Here is a 9,914-nt window from a genome sequence, read left to right on the forward strand (position 1 = left end):
CGCTTGCATTGTTGTGCACATTTCACTAGTATCGTCATACCTCCATGCTTAACTTGCGTTGTCGCGCACGTTTCTTCTTGCATTGCGATGTACTTTTTCATCGGCACCATGTTTGTCTGCGTTCGATATAGCGTTGAACATATGTTGTTAACTATGTTGTGCCTGTTAGATTTCTCTCTTTTGCAGGCACGATATTGTATGTACGGTTCATTTGAAGCTGGTGCAACCAGACGAACCGGACAGGTAGTGTATCTTCTCCGTGTGAGACGTAGCGAGAATTGTAATTCTTTTACATCCTTACTGCATGAAATGTAGTTTTGCTTTGCATTCTTGCTTAAAACTGTTGCATTTATTGTGAATATTTGTTTCATTACAGTTTGTTGTTTTGCATGATCATGAGTTATGTTCGGCTTTGTGCATATCGTTTTGTATTTTTCCCCTGCCTGCGGGCACGCCTGCGGGCCCATCTCTTATTTATCTCGCCTTGTCAAAAATGGGTCATCTCTGGGCATTGACATTCACTCCCGTCACTTATGACTTTCGAGTTCTGTCAAAGAGGGGCAACTGTAGACACCCCATTTTTGACCGACCTTAATACTCAGACGTCATCGATTGAGCGCTCGGTGATTGTGCATGTTGTGCTCATTCTGAGGTTACGAAGTCTCGGCTGAGAGCCTTGCCTCTGGACTTCGGGACTCTTTTGTGCTTTGCCTCGGTTTGCGAACCAAGTTCTATTTTCTCTTCCCAAAGGGAAGGAGAGGTCTCGTATACCATCTCTCAGTGGCCGTAGGATACTTTTCGTGGTCATGGGCCACTTTTCTCGTTTGGAAACTAGTTTCTGATTTTCGGAGCCGTCGGTCGAGCGCCTCGATTCGAGACCGCTTAAATTTCTCCGTTTGGCACGGTTTTTGGCACACACCTTGTTTCCTCTCTCTAGAGGGACATTGTGGCCCGGGAGACCACCTTTGTGGTCGCACACCACTTTCAGTGCTTAGCAGCCCGTTTTCGGGGCCTCCTGCCGCGCGTTTTAACCCCCGAACCCTCGTTTTGCATCCGTCTTAGTTCATTTTGGCATGGACCTTGTTTTCATTGTTTGGAAGGTGGTACCAGGGTGGGAGACCACCTTTTCTCCTTAGAGACCACTTTTCCCCCGCCAGCCGATTTTCTTGACAGGTAACTGGTCTCCCTCACTTTTGGGCCACAATTATTGGTCTCCCACCACACCACTAGTTTGCATTTAATTGGGAGACCACCATTTAGGGCTGCCGACCACTTTTCTTGAGCTTGGACCTTTTGAACTGGTCGGCCGACCAGGGGAAGTGGTCGGCCGACCCTGGTCGGCCGACCACCTGAATTGGTCGGCTTGCCTCCCTTAGGCTTGTCTCTGCGAGTTGTTGCCAGCTGTGCTAGCTGGAAGGCACAGAATGGATCCTCCATACACGTGTATGGAGGATCTTCAAGCTTGTTTTTTAGCTTCTTTGAGAAGCTTTGGACCCTCTTGGCTACAAAGGAGGGCCTCCCCCTCCTTTGTGACGGTTCAGAATTTCCCTAAGGCATACACATATACCTCCCTCTCTATATCTCTATTTTGGCTCCAAAAGTGCTTAGTTCTTGGCACTTTTACACTACACCTCCTAGCTTAACACTTCCACCATCAACCTAAGCTCCTTGGAGGTCATTCTCAGAGGTTAAAGGTTGAGTTTTCGTCCAGAGGTGTGCTGTTTTACTGAAGCTACAAGAGTAACACACTATTCCCTCTTTTAAGCTTTATTTTGCTTCATCTTTTAGCTATACTTGCAAGCATATTTAAGCTTTGGTGTAAACTGAAAAAAGTCTTATTTTGAGGCCCTTAATATGTTTGTTTAAGATCATTTTTCTGTTGGGGGTCATCTACCCCCTTGCATGCTTCATTTTACCTTGTTTTGAGTCATGCCTTAGAGCATTTGTGTTGGCCTTTGTTTGGCCTTTTAGCCACTAAAATCCAGTGGATTTTTAGTGGCTAGCATGATGTTTTGAGTGCCAAAATCAGAGAGGGGTGACCCTCTCTCTCCTTGTTTTGTTTTCTAGCATTTTTGGCCTTACAAAGGAGCCCTTATTTGCATGCTTCCAAGCCATGTTTCAAGCCATTTTTGATAAGTTTTAGGACTTGCATAGGCTCTATCCAAAGCTTGTTTTTCCATATTGGATGTCCATCTTGCATGTGTAGAATAACCCTCTTCATAGCATATCAAAGGAGCATCTCATTCCTGCATGCATTAACCATGTTTCAGTGGGTTTTTGGACTTTATTTGGCATGTCATACCTCTGACTCTTGCTGGTTTAGTGGCCTATTGATTGCCTCACATGCTTGTAGTGCAAATCCTCTTTACTAGCTTACATTGCATGCTATTTTGGCCTTTGATTCTACCACTTTTTGGCCATGCCTTAAACTAATTTTGTGTATGTTTTGGACTGCCTTAGCTCTTTTTTTTGGGCCTCATGGTCAAATGATGTTCGCTATGCATGGTTGTAGTTCAATACCCTTGCCTAGCTTTGAGTTTTGAAGCCTATTGCATGCGTATTTTGAGGTGTTTCCATGTTTTGGCATCATTGTGAATCATATTTCAGAGCTTATATGTATGCCATATTCCTACATTTTCCACTCTTTAAATGTGTTTGAGAGTTATGCATGAATACCTCATTTTTGGACCATTGCATGAGCTTCATTTTCATGCTTTGCGAGCCATCATTTTAGTCCATATTTGCTACTGTTTTGGCCTGCATAGGGACTGTTTGGGGCTGGTTTGGCCATTTGAGTATTGCTTTGCATGCCTATAGTGTAATCCACTTCACTAGTTTCGGTATTTGGGCCATCTAGCATGCATTGTGTGAGGTGTTTGCATGATTCGGGACCATCTTGCATGTCACTTCAGAGCTGGAAAATATGTGATTGTATGCCATATTTCATGCTTACCATGCTTTGGTGGAGTTGCACTTTGTGCCTTAGGTTTGGTCCCTTGCATTTGTGCATGTTTGCATCTGTGTTGTTGCATCATTTTCATCATGTCTAGCCACTGATTTGGGTGTGGCCGAGGCCCATCCGTCTCGGTTTAAGTCCATCTTGTATTGTGTATGCCATATAAACCATGTTGTTGCATGTTCGATCATTGCATTGAGTATACCTCGTTCATAACATCGCGTATGTTAGTACATTGTGTATGTATGCCATATAATCCATGTGCATTGAGTATGCCATTGATTAGTTCACAGCATTGTGTATGCCATTTGCATGCTTGCATGTCATCCTTTGCATGTTTACATCACTTAGTCGCATTACATTTAGCATTGCATACTAGAGTTGCATTTTGTACATGTCATGCCACTCTATTTGTTGCATTGTATTTGGAGTAGGGTTTAGTCCAAACACGGGAAACGAAGAATGTTTCATACTATAAGTGATCAAGCGTGCCTCGATTCCCGGTCACCGACACTCTTGACCATCCATGATGGAGTTGTTGGTTTTAGTTGTTTATATGTGCATTCATATCCCATTGAGTCGTGCAATCCGACTCCTCGGCCATCATGCATCGAGATGCATGATTGGTGGCACGAGGATTGAGGACTACACTCTCTGGAGCTTGTGCAATGATGGGGAGAGTGGTCATGCACACATATGTTGAAAATACTTTGCCATGCCCCTTTCTCGCTCTCTATTGCAGGAAACCGGAAACCAGCAGCAAAAACTGGTCAGCAACCTTCTGGAGCTTTGTACAGTGTTCTGGGACCAGTTGCAAACAGAGGCAAATCGGGGCATCGCGATGGATTTCCCGACAAGACGACTTGAGCATGCATGCATCCCTATTATTCGGAACAGAGCTGAGGCAGTCCATTTTGTTTAATTTGCATGCTAGTTTCCTTACTTACTTAGTTAATTTGTTAATTAAGTAATATTGTGTAATAATTAGTTTAATTAGCTTAGATTAGCTAGTTTATTCTGTACTATTCATTCAGACCCTCCGAGGAGGGCAATGTTGTTATAAGTGTGCGTGTGTGTGTGATGCATGCCTTCCAGCCCCACGTCTTTCTCCCTTTTATTTACCAGCTTATGATAGTTAGTTTAGGGCACGCTTCAATTAGTATACTTATGCTTGCATGTTTGCATCCATTTATCTGTCTTGCATGCACCGGGCTCGGCGCATCATACTAACTGCATTGTATTTCAATTCTGAGTTGAATGCATGTATCAGTTGTTGCATTTCATATGCCATTTTAGAATAGCCAAGCCTATCTTAGTTGCAGTTTTGTATGTGTTGCATTAGGCATTTCAGCATAGTTAGGATTCATGCATGATTTCTAAATAGCTTCTTTCTTTGGCTTGGAGTACTCGGTAAGTATTTATACTTTAGCATCCTTGCATGCGTGTGAGTGACTGCCATGATAGCATGCTTACCATGAGGCTGTTTGCTTATGTGATATAACTACCTGAATGCCTATGGGTGAAGGTTGGGTTATTTGAATTGGAACAATTCACCAATTGAGAGTTTTAAGCCCATTTGAGAGTGACAAAATCATGTTTTCTTAAGCCCACTTGAGGGTGGCAAATCCACGTCTTAGCCTACTTGCGAGTAGCACTATCAAACCATCTTTCAAATAAACAAACATGAAATGTTTTGTTCCAACTCAAACGATCCAGTCTATACTTGTATGTTGTGTGCATCACATAGTAATTCTAGGCTAATAACCGGAATAAGAACACATAATGTTTTCAAAACTCGATATCATGGTTAGTAGAGGCCGATCTTTGATCGAGCGAGCGGGGGTGCTCACGAAGTGACCTTCCCCAATCGTACCCAAGTTCCCGAGTTAAGGCAACTTTGCTAATGACGGACACGTGGCCTTAGGCACGAATCAGGATTTCCTAAATTCTCCCAAAATAAAATATTTAAGTAGCGACTCTGTATCTAGCAAAGCAGTCCATGTTTGGCACTTCTTTCTAAAAATCAATTTTCCAAAATGATTTGCCGGATTTGGACTCTTTGATGATTCATTGGTCTTGCATTGCACTCTGCGAGATTAGATACAGGACCGTGACATTGAGTCCAAACTGTAGTAAGCCCCAATGAACAAAACGGGATTCCCTCCCGGGACGTTCGGGTACGTCTACAGGGTGCCTCAGCAAGACCACCTAATATACCTCTCATTCTTAACACCGAGAAGTGAAAGGGGGATCAAATGGTATAGCGGTAGTCCAGATCCAAGGTTTGTGTTCCCATCGTGGCAGTGCCCGCAACCGGTCAGCCTTATGGCAAGCTTTTCCTAGTAAGCCTCTGGCAAACCGTTCAGGAATAGCAGATGGCAAACACTGTGACATAAGCGCACCAATGCAAATGCAATGCAAAGAAATACATAAGTGTAAATAAACCAACATATCATCAGTTTGAGTCAAGTTCTCTAAATCCCCAACAGAGTTGCCAAAAACTGTAGCACCCGACTTTCTTCGCGCGCCCCCCTTTCGGAGAGGGTGCGAATTGGTCATCCTATAGTTCGGACTCCTGTCACAGTTCTGAATCTAATCTCACAAAGTGTGATGTGAGGCTGATAAACACCAAAGAGTCAAAATCTAGCAATTGGTTTTGAAAAATCAATTTTGAATGAAAAAGCGTCAAACATGGACTACTTTGCCAAATTACAAAGTTGCCACCTAAATATTTTGTTTTTGGGAAATTTAGGAAACCCTGACTTGTACCTAAGGCCACGTGTCTGTCATCACCAAAGTTGCCTCGACTCGGGAACTTGGGTACGAGAAGGGAAGGTCCTGAAATAAGCACCCCCGCTCGCCCGATCAATGATCGGCCTCTACTAAACATGATATGTTGTTTGATAAACACATGTGTTACTATTCCAATTATTAGCTAACTTTACTATGTGATGTACACAGCATACAAGTATAGACTCAATCACGAGAATTTGAACAAAACAATTCATGTTTGTTTTTTAAAAAGGTTTGAAAGTGCTACTTGCAAGTAGGCTAATGTGCGGATTTGCCACTCTTAAGTGGGCTTAAAACATGATGATTTGCCACTTCGCAAAGCAGGCTTCAAACTCACATTCGATGAATTGTCTCAATTCAAGCAATAAAGCCTTCATCCACAGGCATTCATGCAGTTAATCAAATAAGCACATAGCCTCATGGCAAGCATGTTAAACATGGCAACACTCACACTCATGCAAGTATGCTAAAGCGTAAAACTTATAGTGTACTCCAAGCCAAAATAGAAAACTAGTTAGAAATCATGCATGATCCTAACTATGTTAAGTGCCTAATGCAATACATGCAATAATGCAACTAAATAGGCTCGGCTATCTAAGATGACATATGAATGCAACACTTCGATAACATGCTTTGAAACACGTATTCAAATAGGTATTGAAATACAATACAGTTTCAATGATGCGCCAAGCCCAGTGCATACAAAACAAATGAATGATGCACGCATGCAAGCATAAGGTATGGAAATTGAAATATGCCCTAATCTAACCATCGAAAGCGATTAAATAAAAGGGAGAAAGAAGTAGGGTTGGAAGACATGCACACACACACGCACATTTATTACAACATTGTACCCTCTCGACGGAGGGTCCGAATAAATAAGCGAAGCTAACTAACTAATCTAATTAAAGTAATTAGACTAATTATTACACAACAAATTGAATAACTAGAAAACAACTTACTAATTATTACAACACTTTAACTAATTAACAAATTAATTAAATTACAAAACCATGCTAACTAATAATAAAGCATTCAACTACAAACTACACTGCCTCAGCTCTGGTTCGGATAATAGAGGATGCATGCACTAGGTTGCCGCCCCGAAACGCCTTCCGGTTTGCTCTTTAGAGGCTCTGTTTGTAGGGTGTCTCTAAGAAATTTCTGCTGAACCTTACCACAACACTGCTGGAGAATGCACCAGTGGCCTGCTAGCCATGAGAAGCTACTGTTGGCCATCTGCCAGCTGCCGGCCAATGATGAAGCAGTGCCGGCTACTGGTGTGGCACTACCGACCACTGGTGTGCTGCAACACCAAACCTTGAAGCATAACACTAAAACAGTAAGCAAACAGCCAAACTTCTGAGCCAAAACCACTCTAAGGAACTCAAACAAGGCCTCCAAGAGCTTCAACTCTAAGGTAGAGGTGTTTGGCTAAGGGTGCTAGTGCAAATATGTAGAGCAAATACACTTTCAAGCACAAAATATAGAGAGAGAGTATTCTAGAGAGAGAGAGTGAGAGATATAGCTGAGCTCAAACTTTGTAACCCTTTGCATGCATATAGATGAGCTCTATATATAGGAGATACAAGAAGCCTTCAAACAAATCCAACGCTCCACGTGCATGTAGATGACCTAATCTGTGCAAACAGCTGTCAAAATATCTACAAAAATATCTGCTGAAACATTGGTGGCCGACCGGCCATCAGTGGTGGCCGGCAGTGGCCTCATCGATGGCCGGCAGGGCAAAGCCCATGGCCGGTAGCCCTTAATGATGACTGGCAGGCCATCAAGAGCATCACCATGCAAAGACCAACACATGGTCCAAATATGAGACAGAATGGAAATAGGGTCTGGAAGGATCAAACCTGGAGCATTCCGTCGCGAAAATCGAGTACTCGACGAGTAATCAAACTTGTTGCTGGATGTACCCTGCAAGAACATCCAAGTCTTAAAAACGGTCAAAAATGGAGTGTCTACAGTAACTTCAAATTTTTTTGTGATTTTCTCCCTTTTGAAAATCCCTATTATTGAAATCTCTTCTGAAAAATTTTCACACACCTTGTTTCTTTTTCACAAACCTTTTGAACTTCCTAGTGATGAATGTCATTTCCTCATCATCATCTGAGTCATCTTCTTCATCCTCTTGCGGTTTCGAGGTGGATTTGAAGGCTATTCATTTCTTCTTGTTGTTGTCCTCCTCTTCTTTTCCTTCTTGCATTATGAGAATTTTCTTTTCCTTTTTTGTTTTGTCAAACATGGAGCCACCGCTTTTGTAGATAATTTGATACAAAAATCACAACTTTCAAACAAGCAAATAATTAGCTCCATTTTTTCTTCTTGTTTTATTATAATATGTGTATATATATATATATATATATATATGTTTGTGTGTGTGTGTGTGTGTGTGTGTGTGTGTGTGTGTGTGACATGATATAAAATTCAAACATGGAGTCACCGTTTTGTCGGCAATTTGATACAAAATTCACAACTTTCAAACAAGGAAATGATTTGCTCCGTCTTTTTCTTCTTGTTTTATTATAATAATATATATATGTGTGACATGATATAATCAATGTAGTGTAAAAAATCTAATTGCTCACGTGATGTATTCTATTTATATTATATGCATTATATATAATATTCTAATCAAATATTTGCATATATAATAAAATCTCTTTAAATAATATTTATAATAGATCTGAACATATATACCCTTTTTAAATTTTTGTAGAAATTTTAAACTAAACATAACCTACCACTCCATGTGGATATATTACTTTTGTCAAAAGAAGACAACTCATCAATATCAAATTTATCAAAATAATATAATCAATCAATATCAAATTTGTCAAAAGATGAATAGTGATCAGTCTAATTTTTCAAAAAGTGAATAGTAAAAATATTTTTATTTAAATAATATTTAACAAATATATCATACAATATATATTTTAAACATATAATATTTTGTGTCAAATAATATGTATATTAAAAAATCCAAATTTTGGCAAATAATATTTTAGACATCATCAAAATTAAATAATATGATTAACAAATTCATTGAAAAAAAAAATTAATTGGAAAAAAAATTAATTGAAAAAAAAATTAATTGCAAAAAAAATTTGATAGTAAAATTTTTAAATTTCTGTTTAAAAACCAACGTAAACTCATTTTTTGAATTTACTTTTTTTCCTCAAATTTACAAACTGAAACAACAATTTATAAACTAAAAAAATTATCAAACAAGTTTTTATGGCAGTTTTTAAAAGTTTTTTAAATATAAATTGAAAACTGAAAACAAATGGTTATCAAACCGGTCTTAGATAGTAAAAATGTCGTAAAATTAACAAATAATTAAATAAGTTACCAACGTAAGAAATGACTTATCAAATAATTCTTAGGCTATGTATGTAATAAGGATTCTAGTTCAGATGCAAAAGCCACGGCTTCAACAGCTTCCGATATGGCTTATTCAGCAGTCAAGAACAGAGCTTCAGTTGTGGTGTCATGTAGTCAGTTAGGAATTGGTTAGCTAGTTGTTAGGAGTTAGTTACACTGCTAGGAGTTAGTTATCTACTTAGATCAGCAGTAGTTTACCTTCTATAAATACAGCTTGTATGTACTATCAAGATTGATAATAAGACATGCATTTTCCACATGGTATCAGAGCATTGAAGCTCTCACGAGCATTCTTGGGTTCTTGATTTCAGTTTCTCAGTTCTTCCAAGATTCTTCAAATTTTCTCAATCATTCTTCAAAATTCTTCAATCTTCTTCAATGGCTACCTCAAATGCTCTTCCCTCAAATCTTAGTCTTCTCATTTCAAATCTCAATTCCTTCATAATTGTAAAGCTGGATTCTTCAAATTTGATCATTTGGAGGAGTCAATTTCTCAATATTTTGCATGCTACAGATTTGCTAGGGTTTGTTGATGGTTCTCATCCTTCTCCACCATTAACGATTACAAATGTAGATGGAACCATAACCGTTAGTCTAGAGTTTCTGCAGTGGAAACAAATCGATGCACATCTATTGAGTTGTCTATTAGCTGCACTCACACCTGTGATTTTCTCTTCTATTTTGCATCTTCAACATAGTGCAGAGGTTTGGCAAGTTCTGTCAAAACGATTTACTACATTGTCTCGCAGTCATATTCATCAACTGA

This window comes from Camellia sinensis, chromosome 10 (genome assembly GCF_055761805.1).
Source record: "Camellia sinensis isolate YWXY chromosome 10, ASM5576180v1, whole genome shotgun sequence".
NCBI lineage: Eukaryota > Viridiplantae > Streptophyta > Magnoliopsida > Ericales > Theaceae > Camellia > Camellia sinensis.